This window comes from Siphateles boraxobius, unplaced genomic scaffold (assembly GCF_051911475.1).
Source record: "Siphateles boraxobius isolate OS27281-9 unplaced genomic scaffold, OSU_SipBor_1 12, whole genome shotgun sequence".
Lineage (NCBI taxonomy): Eukaryota > Metazoa > Chordata > Actinopteri > Cypriniformes > Leuciscidae > Siphateles > Siphateles boraxobius.
The window spans coordinates 9473423-9499774 of record NW_027508722.1 but is presented as its reverse complement, the minus strand read 5'-3'; the positions used below and the strand labels follow the sequence as shown (position 1 = coordinate 9499774).

The 26352-nt window shown below is 35.2% G+C and overlaps 1 long non-coding RNA gene across 1 annotated transcript; it reads right to left on the bottom strand.

The window, feature by feature from the left end:
• Positions 1-637: 637 nt before the first annotated feature.
• On the bottom strand, positions 638-24867 carry LOC143715691 (uncharacterized). The gene is made up of 3 exons (XR_013195870.1): positions 24690-24867; positions 16446-16542; positions 638-697 (listed from the first exon to the last, which is right to left on the bottom strand). It is a non-coding gene; the product is annotated as an uncharacterized LOC143715691 (long non-coding RNA).
• Between the last annotated feature and the right edge of the window lie 1485 nt (positions 24868-26352).

Sequence of the window (26352 nt, the reverse complement as noted above, 5' to 3'; positions counted from 1 at the left end):
CTGAACTCTTACTCATATAAACTTATAAACTGTAAACTCATAAACTCGTACACATAAACTCATAAACTTATAAACTCATGAATTCATACACTTATGAATTTTCATAAATTCATACACTTATGAACTTTTAAATTCATAAATAGTTCACCATAGCAACCACCCATAACACCCTAGCAACCACCCAAAATACCTTAAAACACCCTAGCAACACCATAGCAACCACCCAAAATACCCTAGAACACCCTAGCAACTGCCTAGCAACCCCCAGAACACCCTAGCAACTGCCTAGCAACCACCCAGAACACACTAGCAACCACCCAAAATACCTTAAATCACCCTAGCAACACCATAGCAACCACCCAAAATACCCTAGAACACCCTAGCAACCACCAGAACACCCTAGCAACTGCCTAGCAACCACCCAGAACACCCTAGGTTCTAGGTTCACCCTAGGTTCTGGGTTTCTTTCTAACTAATCTTTCTTCTTTCTTTCTAGCTAATCTTTCTTCTTTCTTTCTGTCTTTCTTTCTAACTAATATTTCTTTTTTCTTTTTTTCTTACTAACTAATCTATCTTTCTTTCTTTCTAACTAATCTTTCTTCTTTCTTTCTTTCTTTCTTTCTAACTAATCTTTCTTCTTTCTTTCTTTCTTTTTTTCTTTCTTTCTTTCTTTCTTTCTTTCTTTCTTTCTTTCTTTCTAACTAATATTTCTTCTTTCTTTCTTTCTAACTAATATTTCTTCTTTCTAACTAATCTTTCTTCTTTCTTTCTAACTAATCTTTCTTTCTTTCTAACTAATCTTTCTTTCTTTCTAACTAATCTTTCTTCTTTCTTTCTTTCTTTCTTTCTTTTTTCTAACTAATCTTTCTTCTTTCTTTCTTTCTTTCTTTCTTTCTAACTAATCTTTCTTCTTTCTTTCTTTCTTTCTTTCTTTCTTTCTTTCTTTTTCTTTCTTTCTTTCTAACTAATCTTTCTTCTTTCTTTCTTTCTTTCTAACTAATCTTTCTTCTTTCTTTCTTTCTTTCTTTCTAACTAATCTTTCTTTCTTTCTTTCTTTCTAACTAATCTTTCTTTCTTTCTTTCTTTCTTTCTTTCTTTCTTTCTTTCTTTCTAACTAATCTTTCTTCTTTCTTTCTTATTAATCTTTCTTCTTTCTTTCTAACTAATCTTTCTTCTTTCTTTCTTTCTTTCTTTCTTTCTTTCTTTCTTTCTTTCTTTCATTCTTTCTAACTAATCTTTCTTCTTTCTTTCTTTCTTTCTTTCTTTCTTTCTTTCTTTCTTACTAATCTTTCTTCTTTCTTTCTTTCTTTCTAACTAATCTTTCTTCTTTCTTTCTTTCTTTCTTTCTAACTAATCTTTCTTTTTTCTTTCTTTCTTTCTTTCTTTCTTTCTTTCTTTCTTTCTTTCTTTCTTTCTTTCTAACTAATATTTCTTCTTTCTTTCTTTCTAACTAATATTTCTTCTTTCTAACTAATCTTTCTTCTTTCTTTCTAACTAATCTTTCTTTCTTTCTAACTAATCTTTCTTTCTTTCTAACTAATCTTTCTTCTTTCTTTCTTTCTTTCTTTCTTTCTTTCTTTCTAACTAATCTTTCTTCTTTCTTTCTTTCTTTCTAACTAATCTTTCTTCTTTCTTTCTTTCTTTCTTTCTTTCTTTTTCTTTCTTTCTTTCTAACTAATCTTTCTTTTTCTTTCTTTCTTTCTAACTAATCTTTCTTCTTTCTTTCTTTCTTTCTAACTAATCTTTCTTTCTTTCTTTCTAACTAATCTTTCTTTCTTTCTTTCTTTCTTTCTTTCTTTCTTTCTTTCTTTCTTTCTAACTAATCTTTCTTCTTTCTTTCTAACTAATCTTTCTTCTTTATTTCTAACTAATCTTTCTTCTTTCTTTCTTTCTTTCTTTCTTTCTTTCTTTCTTTCTTTCTTTCTTTCTTTCTTTCTAACTAATCTTTCTTCTTTCTTTCTTTCTTTCTTTCTTTCTTTCTTTCTTTCTTTCTTTCTTTCTAACTAATCTTTCTTCTTTCTTTCTTTCTTTCTTTCTTTCTTTTTCTTTCTTTCTTTCTAACTAATCTTTCTTCTTTCTTTCTTTCTTTCTAACTAATCTTTCTTCTTTCTTTCTTTCTTTCTTTCTTTCTAACTAATCTTTCTTTCTTTCTTTCTTTCTAACTAATCTTTCTTTCTTTCTTTCTTTCTTTCTTTCTTTCTTTCTTTCTTTCTTTCTTTCTTTCTTTCTAACTAATCTTTCTTCTTTCTTTCTTATTAATCTTTCTTCTTTCTTTCTAACTAATCTTTCTTCTTTCTTTCTTTCTTTCTTTCTTTCTTTCTTTCTTTCTTTCTTTCTTTCTTTCATTCTTTCTAACTAATCTTTCTTCTTTCTTTCTTTCTTTCTTTCTTTCTTTCTTACTAATCTTTCTTCTTTCTTTCTTTCTTTCTAACTAATCTTTCTTCTTTCTTTCTTTCTTTCTAACTAATCTTTCTTTTTTCTTTCTTTCTTTCTTTCTTTCTTTCTTTCTTTCTTTCTTTCTTTCTTTCTTTCTTTCTTTCTTTCTTTCTTTCTTTCTAACTAATATTTCTTCTTTCTTTCTTTCTAACTAATATTTCTTCTTTCTAACTAATCTTTCTTCTTTCTTTCTAACTAATCTTTCTTTCTTTCTAACTAATCTTTCTTTCTTTCTAACTAATCTTTCTTCTTTCTTTCTTTCTTTCTTTCTAACTAATCTTTCTTCTTTCTTTCTTTCTTTCTAACTAATCTTTCTTCTTTCTTTCTTTCTTTCTTTCTTTCTTTTTCTTTCTTTCTTTCTAACTAATCTTTCTTTTTCTTTCTTTCTTTCTAACTAATCTTTCTTCTTTCTTTCTTTCTTTCTAACTAATCTTTCTTTCTTTCTTTCTAACTAATCTTTCTTTCTTTCTTTCTTTCTTTCTTTCTTTCTTTCTTTCTAACTAATCTTTCTTCTTTCTTTCTAACTAATCTTTCTTCTTTATTTCTAACTAATCTTTCTTCTTTCTTTCTTTCTTTCTTTCTTTCTTTCTTTCTAACTAATCTTTCTTTCTTTCTTTCTTTCTTTCTTTCTTTCTTTCTTTCTTTCTTTCTTTCTTTCTTTCTTTCTTTCTTACTAATCTTTCTTCTTTCTTTCTTTCTTTCTTTCTTTCTTTCTAACTAATCTTTCTTCTTTCTTTCTTTCTTTCTAACTAATCTTTCTTTTTTCTTTCTTTCTTTCTTTCTTTCTAACTAATCTTTCTTCTTTCTTTCTTTCTTTCTTTCTTTCTTTCTTTCTTTCTTTTTCTTTCTTTCTTTCTAACTAATCTTTCTTCTTTCTTTCTTTCTTTCTTTCTTTCTAACTAATCTTTCTTCTTTCTTTCTTTCTTTCTTTCTAACTATTCTTTCTTCTTTCTTTCTTTCTTTCTTTCTTTCTAACTAATCTTTCTTCTTTCTTTCTAACTAATCTTTCTTTCTTTCTTTCTAACTAATCTTTCTTCTTTCTTTCTTTCTAACTAATCTTTCTTCTTTCTTTCTTTCTTTCTTTCTTTCTAACTAATCTTTCTTCTTTCTTTCTTTCTTTCTAACTAATCTTTCTTCTTTCTTTCTTTCTTTCTAACTAATCTTTCTTCTTTCTTTCTTTCTTTCTTTCTTTCTTTCTTTCTTTCTTTCTTTCTTTCTTTCTTTCTTTCTTTCTTTTTCTTTCTTTCTAACTAATCTTTCTTCTTTCTTTCTTTCTTTCTTTCTTTCTTTCTTTCTTTCTTTCTTACTTTCTAACTAATCTTTCTTCTTTCTTTCTTTCTTTCTTTCTTTCTTTCTTTCTTTCTTTCTAACTAATCTTTCTAACTAATTATTTCTTTCTTTCTAACTAATCTTTCTTCTTTCTTTCTTTCTTTCTTTCTAACTAATCTTTCTTCTTTCTTTCTTTCTTTCTAACTAATCTTTCTTCTTTCTTTCTTTCTTTCTAACTAATCTTTCTTCTTTCTTTCTTTCTTTCTTTCTTTCTTTCTTTCTTTCTTTCTTTCTTTCTTTCTTTCTTTCTTTCTTTCTTTCTTTTTCTTTCTTTCTAACTAATCTTTCTTCTTTCTTTCTTTCTTTCTTTCTTTCTTTCTTTCTTACTTTCTAACTAATCTTTCTTCTTTCTTTCTTTCTTTCTTTCTTTCTTTCTAACTAATCTTTCTTCTTTCTTTCTTTCTTTCTAACTAATCTTTCTTTCTTTCTTTCTAACTAATCTTTCTTCTTTCTTTCTTTCTAACTAATCTTTCTTCTTTCTTTCTTTCTTTCTTTCTTTCTTTCTAACTAATCTTTCTTCTTTCTTTCTAACTAATCTTTCTTCTTTCTTTCTTTCTTTCTTTCTTTCTAACTAATCTTTCTTCTTTCTTTCTTTCTTTCTTTCTTTCTTTCTTTCTTTCTTTCTTTCTTTCTTTCTTTCTTTTTCTTTCTTTCTTTCTAACTAATCTTTCTTCTTTCTTTCTTTCTTTCTAACTAATCTTTCTTCTTTCTTTCTTTCTAACTATTCTTTCTTCTTTCTTTCTTTCTTTCTTTCTTTCTTTCTTTCTTTCTTTCTTTCTTTCTTTCTTTCTAACTAATCTTTCTTTCTAACTAATTCTTTCTTTCTTTCTAACTAATCTTTCTTCTTTCTTTCTTTCTTTCTAACTAATCTTTCTTCTTTCTTTCTTTCTTTCTTTCTTTCTTTCTTTCTTTCTTTCTTTCTTTCTTCCTTTCTTTCTTTCTTTCTTTTTCTTTCTTTCTTTTTCTTTCTTTCTTTCTAACTAATCTTTCTTCTTTCTTTCTTTCTTTCTAACTAATCTTTCTTCTTTCTTTCTTTCTTTCTAACTAATCTTTCTTTCTTTCTAACTAATCTTTCTTCTTTCTTTCTTTCTAACTAATCTTTCTTCTTTCTTTCTTTCTTTCTTTCTTTCTAACTAATCTTTCTTCTTTCTTTCTAACTAATCTTTCTTTTTTCTTTCTTTCTTTCTTTCTTTCTTTCTTTCTTTCTTTCTTTCTTTCTTTCTAACTAATCTTTCTTCTTTCTTTCTAACTAATCTTTCTTCTTTCTTTCTAACTAATCTTTCTTCTTTCTTTCTTTCTTTCTTTCTAACTAATCTTTCTTCTTTCTTTCTTTCTTTCTTTCTTTCTAACTAATCTTTCTTTCTTTCCTTCTTTCTTTCTTTTTCTTTCTTTCTTTCTAACTAATCTTTCTTCTTTCTTTCTTTCTTTCTTTCTAACTAATCTTTCTTCTTTCTTTCTTTCTTTCTTTCTAACTAATCTTTCTTCTTTCTTTCTTTCTTTCTTTCTTTCTTTCTAACTAATCTTTCTTCTTTCTTTCTTTCTTTCTTTCTTTCTTTCTTTCTTTCTTTCTTTCTTTCTTTCTAACTAATCTTTCTTTCTAACTAATTCTTTCTTTCTTTCTTTCTAACTAATCTTTCTTCTTTCTTTCTTTCTTTCTAGCTAATCTTTCTTCTTTCTTTCTAACTAATCTTTCTTCTTTCTTTCTTTCTTTCTTTCTTTCTAACTAATATTTCTTTCTTTCTTTCTTTCTTTCTTTCTTTCTAACTGATATTTCTTCTTTCTTTCTTTCTAACTAATCTTTCTTTCTTTCTTTCTTTCTAACAAATCTTTCTTCTTTCTTTCTAACTAATCTTTCTTCTTTCTTTCTTTCTTTCTTTCTTTCTTTTTTACTTTTTCTTTCTTTCTTTCTAACTAATCTTTCTTTCTTTCTTTCTTTCTTTCTAACTAATCTTTCTTCTTTCTTTCTTTCTTTCTTTCTTTCTTTCTTTCTTTCTTTCTAACTAATCTTTCTTCTTTATTTCTTTCTTTCTTTCTTTCTTTCTTTCTTTCTTTCTAATCTTTCTTCTTTCTTTCTTTCTATCTTTCTTTCTTTCTTTCTTTCTTTCTAACTAATCTTTCTTTCTTTCTAACTAATCTATCTTTCTTTCTAACTAATCTTTCTTTCTAATCTATATTTCTTTCTAACTAATCTTTCTTTGTTTCTAACTAATCTTTCTTTCTTTCTAACTAATCCATCTTTCTTTCTAACTAATCCATCTTTCTTTCTCTTTCTAACTAATCTTTCTTTCTTTCTTTCTAACTAATCTTTTTTTCTATCTTTCTTTCTAACTAGTCTTTCTTTCTTTCTAGCTAATCTATCTTTCTTTCTAACTAATCTTTCTTTCTTTCTATTTAATCTTTCTTTCTTTCTCAAGAATATTTTCTAACTAATCATTCTTTCTTTCTTTCTAACTAATCATTGTTTCTTTCTTTCTTTCTTTCTTTCTAACTAATCTATCCATCTTTCTATCTATCTTTCTTTCTAACAAATCCATCTTTCTTTTTTTCTGACTAATCCTTCTATCTTTCATTCTAACTAATCTTTCTTTACTTCTTTCTATTATTTCTTTTGTTCTTTCTTTCTTTTCTTAACTAATCTTTCTTTCTTTCTCAAAAAGTAATCCTTTACTATCTTTATTATTATTTATTACTAACTAATAACCAAAATACCTTAAATCACCCTAGCAACTGCCTAGCAACCACCCAGAACACCCTAGCAACCACCCAAAATACCTTAAATCACCCTAGCAACACCATAGCAACCACCCAAAGTACCCTAGAACACCCTAGCAACGCCCTAGCAACCACCAGAACACCCTAGCAACCACCCAAAATACCTTAAATCACCCTAGCAACACCATAACAACCACCCAAAATACCCTGGAACACCCTGGCAACGCCCTAGCAACCACCAGAACACCCTAGCAACCAACCAAAATACCTTAAATCACCCTAGCAACTGCCTAGCAACCACCCAGAACACCCTAGCAACCACCCAAAATACCTTAAATCACCCTAGCAACACCATAGCAACCACCCAAAATACCCTAGAACACCCTAGCAACGCCCTAGCAACCACCAGAACACCCTAGCAACCCCCAAAAATGCCTTTAAACATCCTAGCAACACCATAGCAACCACCCAAAAAAGCCTAGAACACCCTAGCAACACCATAGCAACCACCCAATACACCATAGCAACTGCCTAGCTACCACCCAGAACACCCTGGCAACCACCCAAAATACCTTAAATCACCCTAGCAACACCATAGCAACCACCCAAAATACCCTAGAACACCCTAGCAACTGCCTAGCAACCACCCAGAACACCCTAGCAACTAATATAAACTATACACCCTGGCAACCACCCAAAATACCTTAAATCACCCTAGCAACACCATAGCAACCACACAAAATACCCTAGAACACCCTAGCAACTGCCTAGCAACCACCCAGAACACCCTAGCAACTAATATAAACTTCAAACTGCTTTAAAATTCAAACTAAATTTCAACTTTAAACTAATTTAAACTATAAACTAATTTAAACTTCAACCTACTTCAAACTACTTTAAACTTTAAACTAATTTAAACTTCTAAATACTTTTAACTTTAAACTAATTTAAACTTATTTAAACTTTAAACTAATTAAAACTATAAACTAATTTAAACTTCAAATTACTTTAAACTTCAAACTAATTTACACTTTAAACTAATTTACATATTAAACTAATATAAACTTCAAACTACTTTAAACTTCTTTAAACTTTCTGGTCCAAACTTTCACAAGCCAACTTAAAGTTTGTCTCGACAAACTTTTTCTAGTTATTATTCTTTTTATTACCACTAAAATTTTTGACTCTAACTCCTCTTAGAGCTTTAACTCTACAAACTCCAAACTCGGCTCAGACACTCAGACTGTTCTGACTTAGTGTGCTATATCTTTTCTAACTGATCGGACTTACGGTTTTCCTAAAAATGACGATCAAACTCGGAAAAAAACTCCCATTGACTTAACATTGCGGAATGTTCAGATTTTCAAACTGGCCAACTGTCAAAAATTCAAATCTAAACTCCTTGAAGCCCTAGACTGAATCAAACTGCCATTCTATATACTATGAGCCATTGAGACTCATTTAAACTAATAAACTAATCTATCTATGACACTTTTCTATCTACACTTAAACTATTAAACTCATAATAAATTAATAAACTCTAAACTTGAACTCTTAGACTCATTTAAACTTATAAACTCTAAACTCATAAACTCGTACACTTATAAACTCATACACTTATAAACTCATGAACTCTTACTCATTTAAACTTATAAACTCTAAACTCATAAACTCGTACACTTATAAACTCATGAATTCATACACTTATGAACTCATGAATTCATAATCTTATGAACTCATACACTTATGAACTCATGAATTCATACACTTATGAACTCAAACTCATGAATGAATAAACTCTGAACTCTCACTCATTTAAACTTATAAACTCATAAACTCGTACACTTATAAACTCATGAATTCATAAACTTATGAACTCATGAAATCATAAACTCATAAACTCGTACACTTATAAACTCATGAATTCATACACTTATAAATTTTCATAAATTCATACACTTATGAACTTTTAAATTCATAAATAGTTCACCATAGCAACCACCCATAACACCCTAGCAACCACCCAAAATACCTTAAAACACCCTAGCAACACCCTAGCAACCATCCTAAATAGCGTAGAACCCCCTAGCAACACCATAGCAACCACCCAGAACACCCTAGCAACCAACCAAAATACCTTAAATACCCTAGCAACAACATAGCAACCACCCAGAATACCCTAGAACACCCTAGCAACTGCCTAGCAACCACCCAGAACACCCTAACAACCACCCAAAATACCTTAAAACACCCTAGCAACACCATAGCAACCACCCAAAATACCCTAGAACACCCTAGCAACTGCCTAGCAACCCCCAGAACACCCTAGCAACTGCCTAGCAACCACCCAGAACACCCTAGCAACCACCCAAAATACCTTAAATAACCCTAGCAACACCATAGCAACCACCCAAAATACCCTAGAACACCCTAGCAACACCCTAGCAACTACCAGAACACCCTAGCAACTGCCTAGCAACCACCCAGAACACCCTAGCAACCACCCAAAATACCTTAAAACACCCTAGCAACACCATAGCAACCACCCAAAATACCCTAGAACACCTTAGCAACTGCCTAGCAACCCCCAGAACACCCTAGCAACTGCCTAGCAACCACCCAGAACACCCTAGCAACCACCCAAAATACCTTAAATAACCCTAGCAACACCATAGCAACCACCCAAAATACCCTAGAACACCCTAACAACACCCTAGCAACTACCAGAACACCCTAGCAACTGCCTAGCAACCACCCAGAACACCCTAGCAACCACCCGAAATACCTTAAAACATCCTAGCAACACCATAACAACCACATAAAAAAACCTAGAACACCCTAGCAACCACCAGAACACCCAAAATACCTTAAAACACCCTAGCAACACCATAGCAACCACACAAAATACCTTAGAACACCCTAGCAAAACCATAGCAACCACCCAGAACACCTTAGCAACCACCCAAAATACCATAAATCACCCTAGCAACACCATAGCAACCACCCAAAATACCCTAGAACACCCTAGCAACCACCCAGAACACCCTAGCAACTGCCTAGCAACCCCCCAAAACACCCTAGCAACCACCCAAAATACCTTAAATCACCCTAGCAACACCATAGCAACCACCCAAAAAACCCTAGAACACCCTAGCAACACCATAGCAACCACCCAGAACACCCTAGCAACCACCCAAAATACCTTAAATCACCCTAGCAACACCATAGCAACCACCCAAAATATCCTAGAACACCCTAGCAACCACCCAGAACACCCTAGCAACCACCCAAAATATCTTAAAACATCCTAGCAACACCATAGCAACCACCCAAAAAAGCCTAGAACACCATAGCAACCACCCAGAACACCCTAGCAACTGCCTAGCAACCAACCAGTACACCCTAGCAACCACCCAGAACACCCTAGAAACTAATATAAACTTCAAACTACTTTAAAATTCAAACTTATTTAAACTTTAAACTAATTTAAACTATAAACTAATTTAAACTCCAAACTACTTTAAACTTCAAAATAATTTACATTTTAAACTAGTTTACATATTAAACTAATGTAAACTTCAAACTACTTTAAACTTCTTTAAACTTTCTGGTCCAAACTTTCACAAGCCAACTTAAAGTTTGTCTCGACGAACTTTTTCTAGTTATTCTTATTCTTCTGACCCAAAATGTTCTGCTTGCTACTCCTCCTAGAGCTTTAACTCTACAAACTCCAAACTCGGGTCAGACCTTCAGACTGTTCTGACTTAGTGTGCTATATCTTTTCAGACTGATTTGACTTTCAGATTTCTTAAAAATTAATATTAAAAACCATAAAAATCCCATTGACTTTCATTGGAACATGTTCAAATTGAGCCAAGACTACGGTGGCCCAGTAGTGTACAACACAAAAACTCAAATCTAAACTCCCTGAAGCCCTATACTCAATAAAACCACCATTCTATATGTACTAATAAACGTATCTATCTATCTATCTATCTATCTATCTATCTATCTATCTATCTATCTCTTTCTAACTAATCTATCTATCTTTCTTTCTAACTAATCTATCTTTCTTTCTAACTAATCTTTCTTTCTTTCTTTCTTTCTTTCTTTCTAACTAATCTATCTTTCTTTCTAACTAATCTATCTTTCTTTCTAACTAATCTATCTTTCCTTCTTTCTTTCTTTCTAACTAATCTATCTATCTTTCTTTCTAACTAATCTATCTATCTTTCTTTCTTTCTTTCTAACTAATCTATCTTTCTTTCTAACTAATCTATCGTTCTTTCTTTCTAACTAATCTATCTTTCTTTCTAACTAATCTATCTATCTATCTTTCTAACTAATCTATCGTTCTTTCTAACTAATCCATCTTTCTTTCTTTCTAACTAATCTATCTTTCTTTCTTTCTAACTAATCTATCTTTCTTTCTAACTAATCTATCTTTCTTTCTTTCTCGCTAATCTATCTTTCTTTCATTCTAACAAATCTATCTTTCTTTCTAACTAATCTATCTTTCTTTTTTCTAACTAATCTTTCTTTCTTTCTAACCTATCTATCTTTCTTTCTAACTAATATTTCTTTCTAACTAATCTATCTTTCTTTCTAACTAATCTTTCTTTCTTTCTAACTAATCCATCTTTTTTCTTTCTGACTAACTTATCTATCTTTCTTTCCAACTAATCTATCTTTCTTTCCTTCTAACTAATCTATCTATCTTTCTTTCTAACTAATCTATCTTTCTTTCTTTCTAACTAATCTATCTTTCTTTCTTTCTAACTAATCTTTCTTTCTTTCTTTCTTTCTTTCTTTCTAACTAATCTATCTTTCTTTCTAACTAATCTATCTTTCTTTCTAACTTATCTATCTTTCTTTCTAACTAATCTATCGTTCTTTCTTTCTAACTAATCTATCTTTCTTTCTAACTAATCTATCTATCTTTCTTTCTAACTAATCTATCTTTCTTTCATTCTAACAAATCTATCTATCTTTCTTTCTAACTAATCTATCTTTGTTTTTTTCTAACTAATCTTTCTTTCTTTCTAACCAATCTATCTATCTTTCTTTCTAACTAATATTTCTTTCTAACTAATCTATCTTTCTTTCTAACTAATCTATCGTTCTTTCTTTCTAACTAATCTATCTTTCTTTCTTTCTAACTAATCTTTCTTTCTTTCTTTCTTTCTCACTAATCTATCTTTCTTTCATTCTAAAAAATCTATCTATCTTTCTTTCTAACTAATCTATCTTTCTTTCTTTCTAACTAATCTTTCTTTCTTTCTTTCTAACCAATCTATCTTTCTTTCTAACTAATCTATCTTTCTTTCTAACTAATCTATCTTTCTTTCTTTCTAACTAATCTTTCTTTCTTTCTAACTAATCTATCTTTCTTTCTAACTAATCCATCTTTCTTTCTTTCTAACTAATATTTCTTTCTAACTAATCTATCTTTCTTTCTAACTAATCTTTCTTTCTTTCTAACTAATCTATCTTTTTTCTTTCTGACTAACTTATCTATCTTTATTTCCAACTAATCTATCGTTCTTTCTTTCTAACTAATCTATCTATCTTTCTTTCTAACTAATCTATCTTTCTTTCTTTCTAACTAATCTATCTTTCTTTCTTTCTAACTAATCTTTCTTTCTTTCTTTCTTTCTTTCTAACTAATCTATCCATCTTTCTTTCTAACTAATCTATCTTTCTTTCTTTCTAACTAATCTATCTTTCTTTCTAACTAATCTATCTTTCTTTCTTTCTCACTAATCTATCTTTCTTTCATTCTAACAAATCTATCTTTCTTTCTAACTAATCTATCTTTCTTTTTTCTAACTAATCTTTCTTTCTTTCTAACCTATCTATCTTTCTTTCTAACTAATATTTCTTTCTAACTAATCTATCTTTCTTTCTAACTAATCTTTCTTTCTTTCTAACTAATCTATCTTTTTTCTTTCTGACTAGCTTATCTATCTTTATTTCCAACTAATCTATCTTTCTTTCTTTCTAACTAATCTATCTATCTTTCTTTCTAACTAATCTATCTTTCTTTCTTTCTAACTAATCTATCTTTCTTTCTTTCTAACTAATCTTTCTTTCTTTCTTTCTTTCTTTCTGACTAATCTATCCATCTTTCTTTCTAACTAATCTATCTTTCCTTCTTTCTTTCTTTCTATCTAATCTATCTATCTTTCTTTCTAACTAATCTATGTATCTTTCTTTCTTTCTTTCTAATCTATCTTTCTTTCTTTCTAACTAATATTTCTTTCTTTCTTTCTAACTAATCTATCTTTCTTTCTAACTAATCTATCTTTCTTTCTAACTAATCTATCCATCTTTCTTTCTAACTAATCTATCGTTCTTTCTTTCTAACTAATCTATCTATCTTTCTTTCTAACTAATCTATCTATCTTTCTTTCTAACTAATCTATCTATCTTTCTTTCTAACTAATCTTTCTTTCTTTCTTTCTCCCTAATCTATCTTTCTTTCATTCTAACAAATCTATCTATATTTCTTTCTAACTAATCTATCTTTTTTTCTTTCTTTCTAACTAATCTTTCTTTCTTTCTTTCTTTCTTTCTAACTAATCTATCTTTCTTTCTAACTAATCTGTCTTTCTTTCGAACTAATCTATCCATCTTTCTTTCTAAGTAATCTATCTTTCTTTCTTTCTAACTAATCTATCTTTCTTTCTTTCTAACTAATCTATCTTTCTTTCTTTCTAACTAATCTATCTTTCTTTCTTTCTAACTAATATTTATTTCTAACTAATCTATCTTTCTTTCTAACTAATCTATCTTTCTTTCTTTCTAACTAATCTTTCTTTCTTTCTAACTAATCTTGCTTTCTTTCTTTCTAACTAATCTATCTTTTTTCTTTCTTACTGATTTATCTATCTTTCTAACTAATCTATCTTTCTTATTTTCTTTCTAACTAATCTTTCTTTCTTTCTAACTAATCTTTCTTTCTTTCTTTCTAACTAATCTATCTTTTTTCTTTCTAACTAATCTATCTTTCTTTCTTTCTAACTAATATTTATTTCTAACTAATCTATCTTTCTTTCTAACTAATCTATCTTTCTTTCTTTCTAACTAATCTATCTTTCTTTCTAACTAATCTTGCTTTCTTTCTTTCTAACTAATCTATCTTTTTTCTTTCTTACTGATTTATCTCTCTTTCTAACTAATCTATCTTTCTTATTTTCTTTCTAACTAATCTTTCTTTCTTTCTAACTAATCTTTCTTTCTTTCTTTCTAACTAATCTATCTTTTTTCTTTCTAACTAATCTATCTTTCTTTCTTTCTAACTAATCTCTGTCTTTCTTTCTAACTAATCTATCTTTCTAACTAATCTTTCTTTCTTTCTTTCTTTCTTTCATTCTTTCTTTCTTACTGATCTATCTTTCTTTCTAACTAATCAATCCTTTCTTTCTGACTAATCCTTCTTTCTTTCTTTCTTTCTTTCTGACTAATCCATCTTTCTTTCTTTCTGACTAATCCATCTTTCTTTCTTTCTTTCTAACTAATCTATCTATCTTTTATCTTTCTAACTAATCTATCTTTCTTTCTTTCTAACTCATCTATGTTTTTTCTTTCTAACTAATCTTTCTTTCTTTCTTTCTTTCTTTCTAACTAATCTATCTTTCTTTCTAACTAATCTGTCTTTCTTTCGAACTAATCTATCCATCTTTCTTTCTAACGAATCTATCGTTCTTTCTTTCTAACTAATCTATCTTTCTTTCTAACTAATCTATCTTTCTTTCTTTCTAACTAATCTATCTTTCTTTATTTCTAACTAATCTATCTTTCTTTCTAACTAATCTGTCTTTCTTTCGAACTAATCTATCCATCTTTCTTTCTAACGAATCTATCGTTCTTTCTTTCTAACTAATCTATCTTTCTTTCTAACTAATCTATCTTTCTTTCTTTCTAACTAATCTATCTTTCTTTATTTCTAACTAATCTATCTTTCTTTCTAACTAATCTATCTTTCTTTCTTTCTCACTAATCTATCTTTCTTTCTTTCTAACAATCTATCTATCTTTCTTTCTAACTAATATTTCTTTCTAACTAATCTATCTTTCTTTCTAACTAATCTATCTTTCTTTCTTTCTAACTAATCTTTCTTTCTTTCTAACTAATCTATCTTTTTTCTTTCTGACTAACTTATATATCTTTCTTTCTCACTAATCTATATTTCTTTCATTCTAACAAATCTATCTATCGTTCTTTCTTTCTTTCTAACTAATCTTTATTTCTTTCTAACCAATCTATCTATCTTTCTTTCTAACTAATATTTATTTCTAACTAATCTATCTTTCTTTCTAACTAATCTATCTATCTTTCTTTCTTTCTAACTAATCTTTCTTTCTTTCTAACGAATCTATCATTCTTTTATAACAAATCTATCTATCTTTTTTCTTTCTAACTAATCTATCATTCTTTCTTTCTAACTAATCTATCTATCTTTCTTTCTAACTAATCTATCTTTCTTTCTTTCTAACTAATCTATCTTTCTTTCTTTCTAACTAATCTATCTTTCTTTCTTTCTAACTAATATTTCTTTCTTTCTTTCTAACTAATCTATCTTTCTTTTTAACTAATCTATCTTTCTTTCTAACTAACCTATCCATCTTTCTTTCTAACTAATCTATCGTTCTTTCTTTTTAACTAATCTATCCATCTTTCTTTCTAACTAATCTCTTTCTTTCTAACTAATATATCTATCTTTCCTTCTAACTAATCTTTCTTTCTTTCTTTCTCACTAATCTATCTTTCTTTCATTCTAACAAATCTATCTATATTTCTTTCTAACTAATCTATCTTTTTTCTTTCTTTCTAACTAATCTTTCTTTCTTTCTTTCTTTCTTTCTAACTAATCTATCTTTCTTTCTAACTAATCTGTCTTTCTTTCGAACTAATCTATCCATCTTTCTTTCTAACTAATCTATCTTTCTTTCTTTCTAACTAATCTATCTTTCTTTCTTTCTAACTAATCTATCTTTCTTTCTTTCTAACTAATCTATCTTTCTTTTTAACTAATCTATCTTTCTTTCTTTATCAATAATCTATCTTTCTTTCATTCTAACAAATCTATCTTTCTTTCTAACTAATCTATCTTTCTTTTTTCTAACTAATCTTTCTTTCTTTCTAACCTATCTATCTTTCTTTCTAACTAATATTTCTTTCTAACTAATCTATCTTTCTTTCTAACTAATCTATCTTTCTTTCTTTCTAACTAATCTTTCTTTCTAACTAGTCTATCTTTTTTCTTTCTGACTAACTTATCTATCTTTCTTTCCAACTAATCTATCTTTCTTTCTTTCTAACTCATCTATCTATCTTTCTTTCTAACTAATCTATCTTTCTTTCTTTCTTTCTAACTAATCTATCTTTCTTTCTTTCTTTCTAACTAATCTATCTTTCTTTCTAACTAATCTATCTTTCTTTCTAGCTAATCTATCCATCTTTCTTTCTAACTAATCTATCGTTCTTTCTTTCTAACTAATCTATCTATCTTTCTTTCTAACTAATCTATCTATCTTTCTTTCTAACAAATCTATCTATCTTTCTTTCTAACTAATCTTTCTTTCTTTCTTTCTCACTAATCTATCTTTCTTTCATTCTAACAAATCTATCTATATTTCTTTCTAACTAATCTATCTTTTTTTCTTTCTAACTAATCTTTCTTTCTTTCTAACCAATCTATCTATCTTTCTTTCTAACTAATATTTATTTCTAACTAATCTATCTCTCTTTCTAACTAATCTATCTTTCTTTCTTTCTAACTAATCTTTCTTTCTTTCTAACTAATCTATCTTTTTTCTTTCTGACTAATCTATCTTTTTTCTTTCTTACTGATTTATCTATCTTTCTAACTAATCTATCTTTCTTTCTTTCTAACTAATCTTTCTTTCTTTCTAACTAATCTTTCTTTCTTTCTTTCTAACTAATCTATCTTTTTTCTTTCTAACTAATCTATCTTTCTTTCTAACTAATCTCTTTCTTTCTTTCTAACTAATCTATCTTTCTAACTAATCTTTCTTTCTTTCTTTCTTTCTTTCTTTCTTTCTTTCTTTCTTTCTTTCTTTCTTTCTTACTGATCTATCTTTCTTTCTAACTAATCAGTCCTTTCTTTCTAACTAATCCTTCTTTCTTTCTTTCTTTCTTTCTAACTAATCCATCTTTCTTTCTTACTGATTTCTTTCTAACCGATCCATCTTTCTTTCTTTCTAACTAATCTTTCTTTCATTCTTTCTAACCAATCTTTCTTTCTAACTAATCTTTCTTTCATTCTTTCTAATTAATCTTTCTTTCATTCTTTCTAACTAATCTTTCTTTCATTCTATCTAACTAATCTTTCTTTCTTTCTTACGAATCTTTCTTTCTTTCTTTTTAACTAATCTTTCTTTCTAACTAATCTATCTATTTTTCTTTCTTTCTTTCTAACTAATCTTTCTTTCTTTCTAACAAATCTCTCTTTCTTTCTTTCTTTCTTTCTTTCTTTCTTTCTTTCTTTCTTTCTTTCTTTCTTTCTTTCTTTCTTTCTTTCTTTCTTTCTTTGGGGGCAGTCATGGCCTAATGGTAGCAGAGTTGGACTGGTGACCCAAAGGTTGCTGGTTCAATTCCAGTACCGGCAGGAATATGACTGAGGTGTCCTTGAGCAAGGCACCTAACCCCCAATCGCTCCCCGGGCGCCACTCAAGGCTGCCCGCTGCTCCGGGTGTGTGTATCCACGTTTGCAGTGTGTGTGTGTGTACACTACTCACTACTCTGCTCCTAATGTGTGTGCACTTACTTGGATGGGTTAAGCGCGGGTATAAATACGGAAGTGGATGCACGCACTAGTTGCTTTTCGCTGAGGAGCCGAGAGTAACCCGGGGTCAGCGGTGGTCCAGCGGTAGTGGCAAGGGGACTACGTCCTCCGTTCCCTCCTTCAGGGAACGGTGGGTTGCATACGCAACCAGGACGTTCCCTTTCAGTCGATAACGTCAGACGTAGTCGACGGTCGACTGAATGGGGATAACCTTTGAAAATGCCACTAAAGCTGCCACCTTCCAGTGCCTAAACAAAAGCCTCCTGATGCCCCCGCAAATTTAAGGCGGGGAAGGACAGGGCTTAGGCCAGGGAAGTCACTGCTGTTCCTACAGGACCACTGGGAAAGCGTTCCCCGTACATTGGAAGGAAGGGACGCTGCGGAAGCCACATCCAACCCAGAATACACATATGAACTGGGCGGAAACCGGGCGGTCTAACATATGGAATGTCACTGGGGTGACTCCAGCCTAAGACGGGGGAGACACACCGGACATTGACGGCAATGAGAGACTCTGCTGAGGGAAGACACGGGCTCGCCGCAGGGAGCCGTATCGTGGAAGAATACACATATGGGGTCGCCGTAGGGACCGCAACATATGGACCCAGCCTAACACAGGTTCCACACTGCTTACGAGTGGTAGGCCTAACACCAGACGTTCCGCACGTCCGACGTCGGAGGGGTGTGGAGGAACTCAACAGGGTTCAATTTTAAGGGAACTCAACTGGAGGAGAAAGGCGCACGCATCCAGTCCATAGGAGGGGAATGGCGCAGCAAGCCGACACTTGAACCGGGCTCACGGTGAAACTGGCTTCATTAGAAGGGAGCCCACGGGAAGCAGCGGTTCAACTAGGTGTCGTCCAGCCCCCAACTCTAGAATCTGTTTTAGCAAAGCATATCGTCAACGCCCAGGCGGAGCACTTTACACTCATCATAGAGGAGCTCAACACCTAAGTGGACATGTTGCATCTCGGATCTTTACCGAAATGAAGGCAAGCACTAAGTGCAACTTTGCATGGAAACAGCCTTCCCTCTCTGCTGAATTCCAACAGATATTTGTAGAGCTGGTCTGAGGTCTATGACTTGCATTCTGTACACGTCCAAGCGAACGGACAGAGAAGCCAGGGCTGGATCTGCCTCCTCCAGGGCAGCGCTTGCAGGCTCACCACCTGCTCCTATTACGGGAGAGGTGGGAACCTTGGGCACAATCCGAGCCGGGGTCTCAGCTCGTGAGAGTTAGCCGGCCCAGACTCCAGGCACAATACGCGAGCAAGTCCCTACCCTCTAGTAGAGACCACGCGAGCAGGAGAACTGATATAACAGATTTTTTAACTCACTGCCTGCAGTGGCTCAGGCAAGGCCCAAGAGGATAAAGAGGGACACAAGGATTTACAAGACCCTGCTCCTCAGGAACCTGACGATCAGAACGTGCTTCTGCATACTCCTGCAACACGATGAGCGCCGTTTAAACACCGAGGCAACATCATTTTGAGGGTGAAGGAAAACAGCCTACTGCAACCCATTTTGCAGGAAAGAGAGCACTGAAGTGATCGAAAGCTTTCAGGATCTCCTCTGGAGAGAAGACGCACTCAACGACTAGGTTCCACTTCTAAAGGCGTAAGCACGCTACCCAATTCTAGGGGGTGTTCGCAGAAGTGATGGTATCTATCACATGTTCTTGTGATAGCCACCTGAACCTCCGCGTTCAGATATAAGACCGCCCGGGATCTCCGGGGGCAGAACGCGTGTGCCATCGTGCCCCGTCCCCGAAAGAGTTTTCAGGGGAAGTCAGGAAGGCTGTTGATGGGAACCAGGTCTAGTTGGGCCAATAAGGGGCAACTATGAAGACCTGTTCCTCTCCTGACTTGGCACGTAGGTGCAAGCGACGGGCGCAAAAGACAGGAGCATTGCTCAACACAACATGTGAAGATCACTGGGCTTCAGGAGCATTTTCTGCTCAGCACTTGGGTGTGACAAGTTCACTGAGCTTCAGGAGCATTCCTGCTCAACACTTGAGTGCGAAGAACTTCACTGAGCGACAGGAGCATTTCTGCTCAGCACTTGAGTGTGACAAGTTCACTGAGCTTCAGGAGCATTCCTGCTCAACACCTGAATGTGATAAACTCACTGAGCTTCAGGAGCATTTCTGCTCAACACTTGAGTGCGAAGAACTACACTGAGCACCAGGAGCATTTCTGCTCAGCACTGCGTGTGACGAATTCACTGAGCTACAGGAGCATTTCTGCTCAACACCTGAGTGTGATGAACTCACTGAGCTACAGGAGCAATTCTGCTCAACATGAAGTGTGATGATTTCACTGACTTGAGCTGGCGCAAGGCGACCATGAGTCGCAGTCACTCTTAGAAGGCTCACTGGGGTTAAACGCATTTCTGCGGGCCCCTGGGGCAGCTGAGACCCAGTGTTTGTCCAAGGGTAGTCCGCTAGGTTTACACAAACACTGGCTGAAAGACGAAACCGGGGGGGCAACTGAGCGGCCCTGGAATGGTCATGGCCCAGCTAAACCCAGGGGATGGAGTCTCCACTTGCCCTGGCTATAACTCTCGTGAGGCTCGATGGCGGCACGATTGAGTAAAGCGGGAAGAGTGGAACAAAGCGTCCTCAGAAGCTTCTGACTCCAAGGAGGAGGTGACGGGTGAGTTGTGACAGCAGCGGTCGCAATGTCTAACAACTCGAGGCACGAATGCCCGTGTAGTCGGGGGTCGCCCAGGCCCCCGTTAAAACACGCCCATGTACATGGCCCCTCTGTTGAAGAGGGTTTGGCAGCAGACCGGGATGAACTATAGTCACACAGGGTGAGCTGCTCTGCCACGGTCACCTAGGGACTCGATCATGAAGCTAGCGCTGAAGCGGTCACATATGGAGGAAGCCAATGGCTGCAACTACCATATACCCCAGGAGCCTCTGAAAGTTCTTCCAGTGCCCTTTCTCACTTCAAACACCAGCTGAACACATTCTCATTGGAGAAACGTGTTAGACCGAGTCCATCTCCAAAACTGAAAAAGAGATACTAAGCCCGTGGGCGAGATTACTCTCTTCCAGTTGACCTGAAGACCCAACGGGCTCTGGAGCACTCGAAGGGAAAGACACTGTACTGATACTCCACCCTTACACGCAACCCACAGGATGGCCTGCGGTGCGGAAGGTAGAGATCTGTTCTTAAGCACATGTCTTTCAGGTCGGAGCTGCAGACCAATCTTGGGCCAAGATGGTCCCGACCCACCACCTAGTAGCACGAAGAACGAGTTTACAACTGGCCTTCGTACCGGCTGGAGGGCGGCTATATCAAATCCTTCGCCAGCAGGATAAGATAAGCACGCACAAGTCAGGAGCACAGCTCAACACTCGGTGTGATGAATATCACTGAATTTTCAGGAGCACGTCTGCTCAACACCTAATGTGATGACTATCACTGACCTGAGCGGGGTAGCCGAGCCTGAGGTGGGGCAGCAAAGTAGAGAGAGTGGTGTTAGTGTGCTGTGCAACACTTACCTGTCTCCACAAGCGGCAGGGGGCGCGTGAGAAGGCGGATGACCGGGTCCTCGAACGCACCAAGCTGCCTGCTGGCGACCAAGGGAAGCTGAGGGATGTAAGGCTAATACAGGGTCACACCCGCCAGACTAGTCCACTTGGGACTCAGGAATAGAAAATCTGCTCTTTTTCTGAAAATGTGGGTACCGCTGACCCCGTTTTTATAGGGGCCAGCGGCGGAACAGACACACACATAACAAAAAACTCCAGCCGGCCCTCCAACCAGCCAGAGGGAGTGGATCGGCGACCACTCCACGAGCAACTCTTCCATCCCTGAGAGCCCGACCAGGTTCAGCGTTTTCTTTTGCGCTGATGCTTACCACCTGGCTTGGCAGCGCCTGGAGCAGGCTGGGCGCCCCCTCCGCGGCCGGCTCCACGCCGGAACCTGTGTGAAGGCTGCTGCGATGGTCCGGCGGGAGCTGAGGCGGCTGCGGGCGGACGCCCTCGGCGACGAGCAGGCGGAGGATCTGACCTCGGTGGGCGGGTGTAGGCAGCAGCGTCCCTCCGAGGCAGGATGTGCCGGATGGCCTCCGTCTGCTTCTGAGCTGTAGAGAACTGTTGGGCAAAGTTCTCCACAGCGTCGCCGAATAACCCAACCTGGGAAACTGAAGGAACCGAACCTTGTCCGCTTCTCTCATATCGGCCAGGTTGAGCCAGAGATGGCGCTCCTGGACCACCAGTGTGGACATCGCCGAACCGACCGCGCGAGCTGCAACCTTCGCCGCCCGGAGGGCGAGGTCAGTTGCAGTGCGGAGCTCACCCATGAGCTCACGGTCCGAACTACCCTCGTGCATGTTCATGAGTGCCTGGGCCTGGTGGACCTGGAGCAACGCCATGGCATGCAAGGAGGAAGTGGCTTGCCCACAAGCTTTGTAAGCCTTGCCCGTAAGAGCGGACGAGAACTTACAGGCTTTAGAGGGGTGACGAGGATCACCTCTCCAGGAAGCGGCCGCCGTTGGGCATAACTGCATCGCAACGGCCCGCTCCACCGGAGGGATAGCCTCGTAACCCTTCACCGCTCCCCCATCAAGGGTAGTGAGGGGGGAGGAGCTACTCAGGCGGTTTCTGGCAGAGAAAGGTGCCATCCATGCCCTCGTCAGCTCCTCATGCACTTCAGGAAAGAAAGGAACCGGGGCGGCGGACTGAGAACCAGTACGGCCCGCCCCGATATACCAATCATCCAACCGAGACGGCTCGGGACACGGTGGAGGGTTCCACACGAGCCCTACCGCCTCGGCGGCCTTTTTCAGCATAGCTGACATCTCTGGATCTGGCTCAGGCAACACTGGTCTCCCGGAGGGAGGCAGTGCAGCCGAGTCATCATCTCCAGAGTTCAGCTCCCCCTCCGATGCTGCGATTGACATCGTATCCCCTGGAGGGGCCCCAATTGATACGGCTGGCCTGTCCATTACAGAGGGACCAGCGGGACCAATGGGGAGCTCCACCGGTTGCGGTGTGATAGAGGAGTGAGGGACCCACGGGGCCTGGCCGGGCGGATTACCCCTCACTGTGATCCTCAGATCACCCAGCTTGGACGGCGCCCCAGTCCTCCTCTGGGAAGGTAACCCAGAGGAAGAACAAGGGCGGGGCCCAGAGGTGGGGACTGCACCAACGCTTTTGACGAAGGCGAGTCTAGATCTCAACACCGAGATGGTCATGTTCCCGCAGTGAGAACATGACTCATCCACGAAAGCTGCCTCAGCATGCTGTAAGCCCAAACATGCGACACAACTTTCGTGACCGTCAGAGGGGTATAGTGCCAGACCGCACCCAGAAACGCACGGATGGAATGGCATCTTGAAAAAGACGCACTCACACCCGTGTTGCTCTTTTAGGAAATGGGACCGTCACCAGTGCCGGAGCACACAGGGAATGACCGCGGCAAACACTGAATAGTCTTTCAACTAACAGTGAAGCACTCACTTCTCGCCCTCTAACCAACCGTCAACACACAAACAAACAATAGAAATTTGATGCTGTTAAAACAGCAGTTGAGAGCTGAGAAGCTCGCGATCACCGCTGCACCACGCTGTAGAACACCAACACTGGAGAGGTCTTCCCGAAAGAACACCGACACACTCGCTCGTTGAACACAACAGCACTCTTCAGAGACATCAAAGACGAACGGCTCCGAAGCGAAAGGCAACTAGTGCGTGCATCCACTTCCGTATTTATACCCGCGCCGCGGGGGCGGAGTGTGTGATGCAAATCACGCACGCCAAATTACATTGGCTCGTTCAATAGTAATAGAAGATGATAGGCTCCCTAGCGTGATCCCCATTCAGTCGACCGTCGACTACGTCTGACGTTATCGACTGAAAGGGAACTAATCCATCTTTCTTTCTTTCTAACTAATCTTTCTTTCTTTCTAACTAATCTATCTTTCTTTCTTTTTAACTAATCTTTCTTTCTTTCTAACCAATCTATCTTTCTTTCTTTCTAACAAATCACTCTTTCTTTCTTTCTTTCTTTCTAAGTAATCTATCTTTCTTTCTTTCTAACTAATCTATCTTTTTTTCTTTCTAACTAATCTCTCTTTCTTTCTTTCTAACTAATCTATCTTCTTTTTCTAACCAATCTATCTATCTTTCTTTCTTTCTTTCTAACAAATCACTCTTTCTTTCTTTCTTTCTTTCTTTCTTTCTTTCTAACTAATCTATCTTTCTTTCTTTCTAACAAATCACTCTTTCTTTCTTTCTTTCTTTCTAACTAATCTATCTTTCTTTCTTTCTAACTAATCTATCTTTCTTTCTAACCAATCTATCTATCTGTCTTTCTTTCTAACAAATCACTCTTTCTTTCTTTCTATCTTTCTTTCTAACTAATCTATCTTTTTTTCTTTCTAACTAATCTATCTTTCTTTCTAACTAATCTCTTTCTTTCTTTCTTTCTTTCTAACTAATCCATCTTTCTTTCTTTCTAACTAATCCATCTTTCTTTCTTTCTAACTAATCCATCTTTCTTTTTCTTTCTTTCTTTCTTTCTTTCTTTCTTTCTTTCTTTCTTTCTTTCTTTCTAACTAATCTATCTTTCTTTCTTTCTAACTAATCTATCTTTTTTTTCTTTCTAACTAATCTATCTTTCTTTCTAACTAATCTCTTTCTTTCTTTCTTTCTAACTAATCTATCTTTCTTTTTCTTTCTTTCTTTCTTTCTTTCTTTCTTTCTTTCTAACTAATCTATCTTTCTTTCTTTCTAACTAATCTATCTTTCTTTCTAACCAATATATCTATCTTTCTTTCTTTCTAACAAATCACTCTTTCTTTCTTTCTTTCTTTCTTTCTTTCTTTCTTTCTTTCTTTCTTTCTTTCTAACTAATCCATCTTTCTTTCTTTCTAACTAATCCATCTTTCTTTTTCTTTCTTTCTTTCTTTCTTTCTAACTAATCTATCTTTCTTTCTTTCTAACTAATCTATCTTTTTTTCTTTCTAACTAATCTATCTTTCTTTCTAACTAATCTCTTTCTTTCTTTCTTTCTAACTAATCTATCTTTCTTTTTCTTTCTTTCTTTCTTTCTTTCTTTCTTTCTTTCTTTCTAACTAATCTATCTTTCTTTCTTTCTAACTAATCTATCTTTCTTTCTAACCAATATATATATATATCTTTCTTTCTTTCTAACAAATCACTCTTTCTTTCTTTCTTTCTTTCTAACTAATCTATCTTTCTTTCTTTCTAACTAATCTATCTTTTTTTCTTCCTAACTAATCTATCTTTCTTTCTAACTAATCTCTTTCTTTCTTTCTTTCTTTCTTTCTTTCTTTCTTTCTTTCTTTCTTTCTTTCTTTCTTTCTTTCTAACTAATCTTTCTTTCTTTATCTCTTTTTAAACTAATCTTTCTTTCTTTCTTTCTAACTAATCTTTCTTTCTTTCTAACTAATCTTTCTTTTAGTGAAACCAATCTTTCTGTCTATCTAACTAATCTTTCTTTTCTTTTCTAACTAATCCATCTATCCGACTTCAAACTACTTTAAACTTCTTCAAACTCTCTGGTCCGGCTTTTTCAAGCCAACTTAAAGTTTGTCTCATCAAACTTTTTTCTAGTTGCTCATTTTTGTTGTAAAAAAAGTTATTAGTTTAGTTAATTTATCGGATCACTTTATTTCGATAGTCCACTTTAGACATTCTACTAACTTTAACTTTGCAGCTACATGTCAACTTACTCTCATTAGAGTATTAGTAGACTGTCAGTAGACTGTTAGGTTATGGTTAGGTGCTAGGGTTAGAGTTAGGAGAATAAGTTGACTTGTAGTTGCCAAGTTACTTATAGTAAAAATAAAGTGTTAGCAGATGTTAATGAGCGACACCTGCACGGCGCACCGGTCTCATATCTCTCACGGAGGAACGGAAGCATAAAGGAGGAGTGACGACAGTGGAGATCAAGAGAGGCCAGGCCTGGATTTATGTTGTGTTTTGTTATATGTGACAGTAGTTTCATTTGGTATTTGTTTATTTTACATTTATTAAAGTCTTGCAATGCTCGCCGGTGCGGGAACACCTTCTTCCCACAACATCTAACCTTGCTACATTGGTGCTGAAACCCGGCAAGAAGGAGGAACGCGCTGTCAAAGAAAAGTTGACATGTAGTTGCAAAGTTACTTATAGTTAGTAGAATGTCTAAAGTGGACTATCGAAATATAGTGTTAACAATTTATCTATACAGCCGCTCTGCAGAAAACAGCGATGTCATCGTCCAGCTCAGTTCAGTTCTCATATAATGGTGCCAACGCAATAATGGTTTCAATGCAATGCAGTTTGCTGATTCAGAGCCCCGGACAGGCCAGCTTTATTTCAAATGTTGAAAAAAATATATCTTTTTCAGATCATTTGACAGCATGGCAACTACTGCCAAATGTATCTCATTGGCTCCTGAATATCATAAAGAAAGTTTACAGGATTCAGTTTGCCTCTCATCCTCCTCATTTTAACAGTGTAGTGCCCAAGGAGGTACACACAGGACAAGTTCCCCTCAAGAGTCTCTCTTGGAAAAAGAGGCCATATAGTATATTCCCCTTCCCTGAGAGTAAGGCTTCTACAGCTGATACTTTTTAGTACCCAAGGAGGACAGGAGGCTGCGTCCAATTGTAGATCTGTGTGGCCTGAACCGTACTCTGTGGACATAGAGGTACAATATGCTAACTTGGTGTTTAGGTCAAAGACTAATCCCATAGAAGAGTGTGCTGTCTCTGAGTCAGAGAACAACTTTTATAGGGGTAGTATGGGATTCAACCATGATGCAGGCACAGTTGAATCCTGCACATGTGGATTCGAGTCTTGCTGCTGTGGGCAGTGTCACGCTTGGCCAAGATCTGTCATAGGGGTCATAGATCTATGATTTCAGGGTGTGTTCACAATTGTAGTCCGGTTCGCTTGGTTTGTTTTGTCCAGATAAAAAAAAAAAACTAGTCCTGGTCTGCTTGGTGTTCAGTTAGATATTTTTTATCTCCAAACCAAAAGATACCGAACCTAAAAGCACAGGGATACGTTCACAACCTGATTGGTCAGCTTTTATGACATAG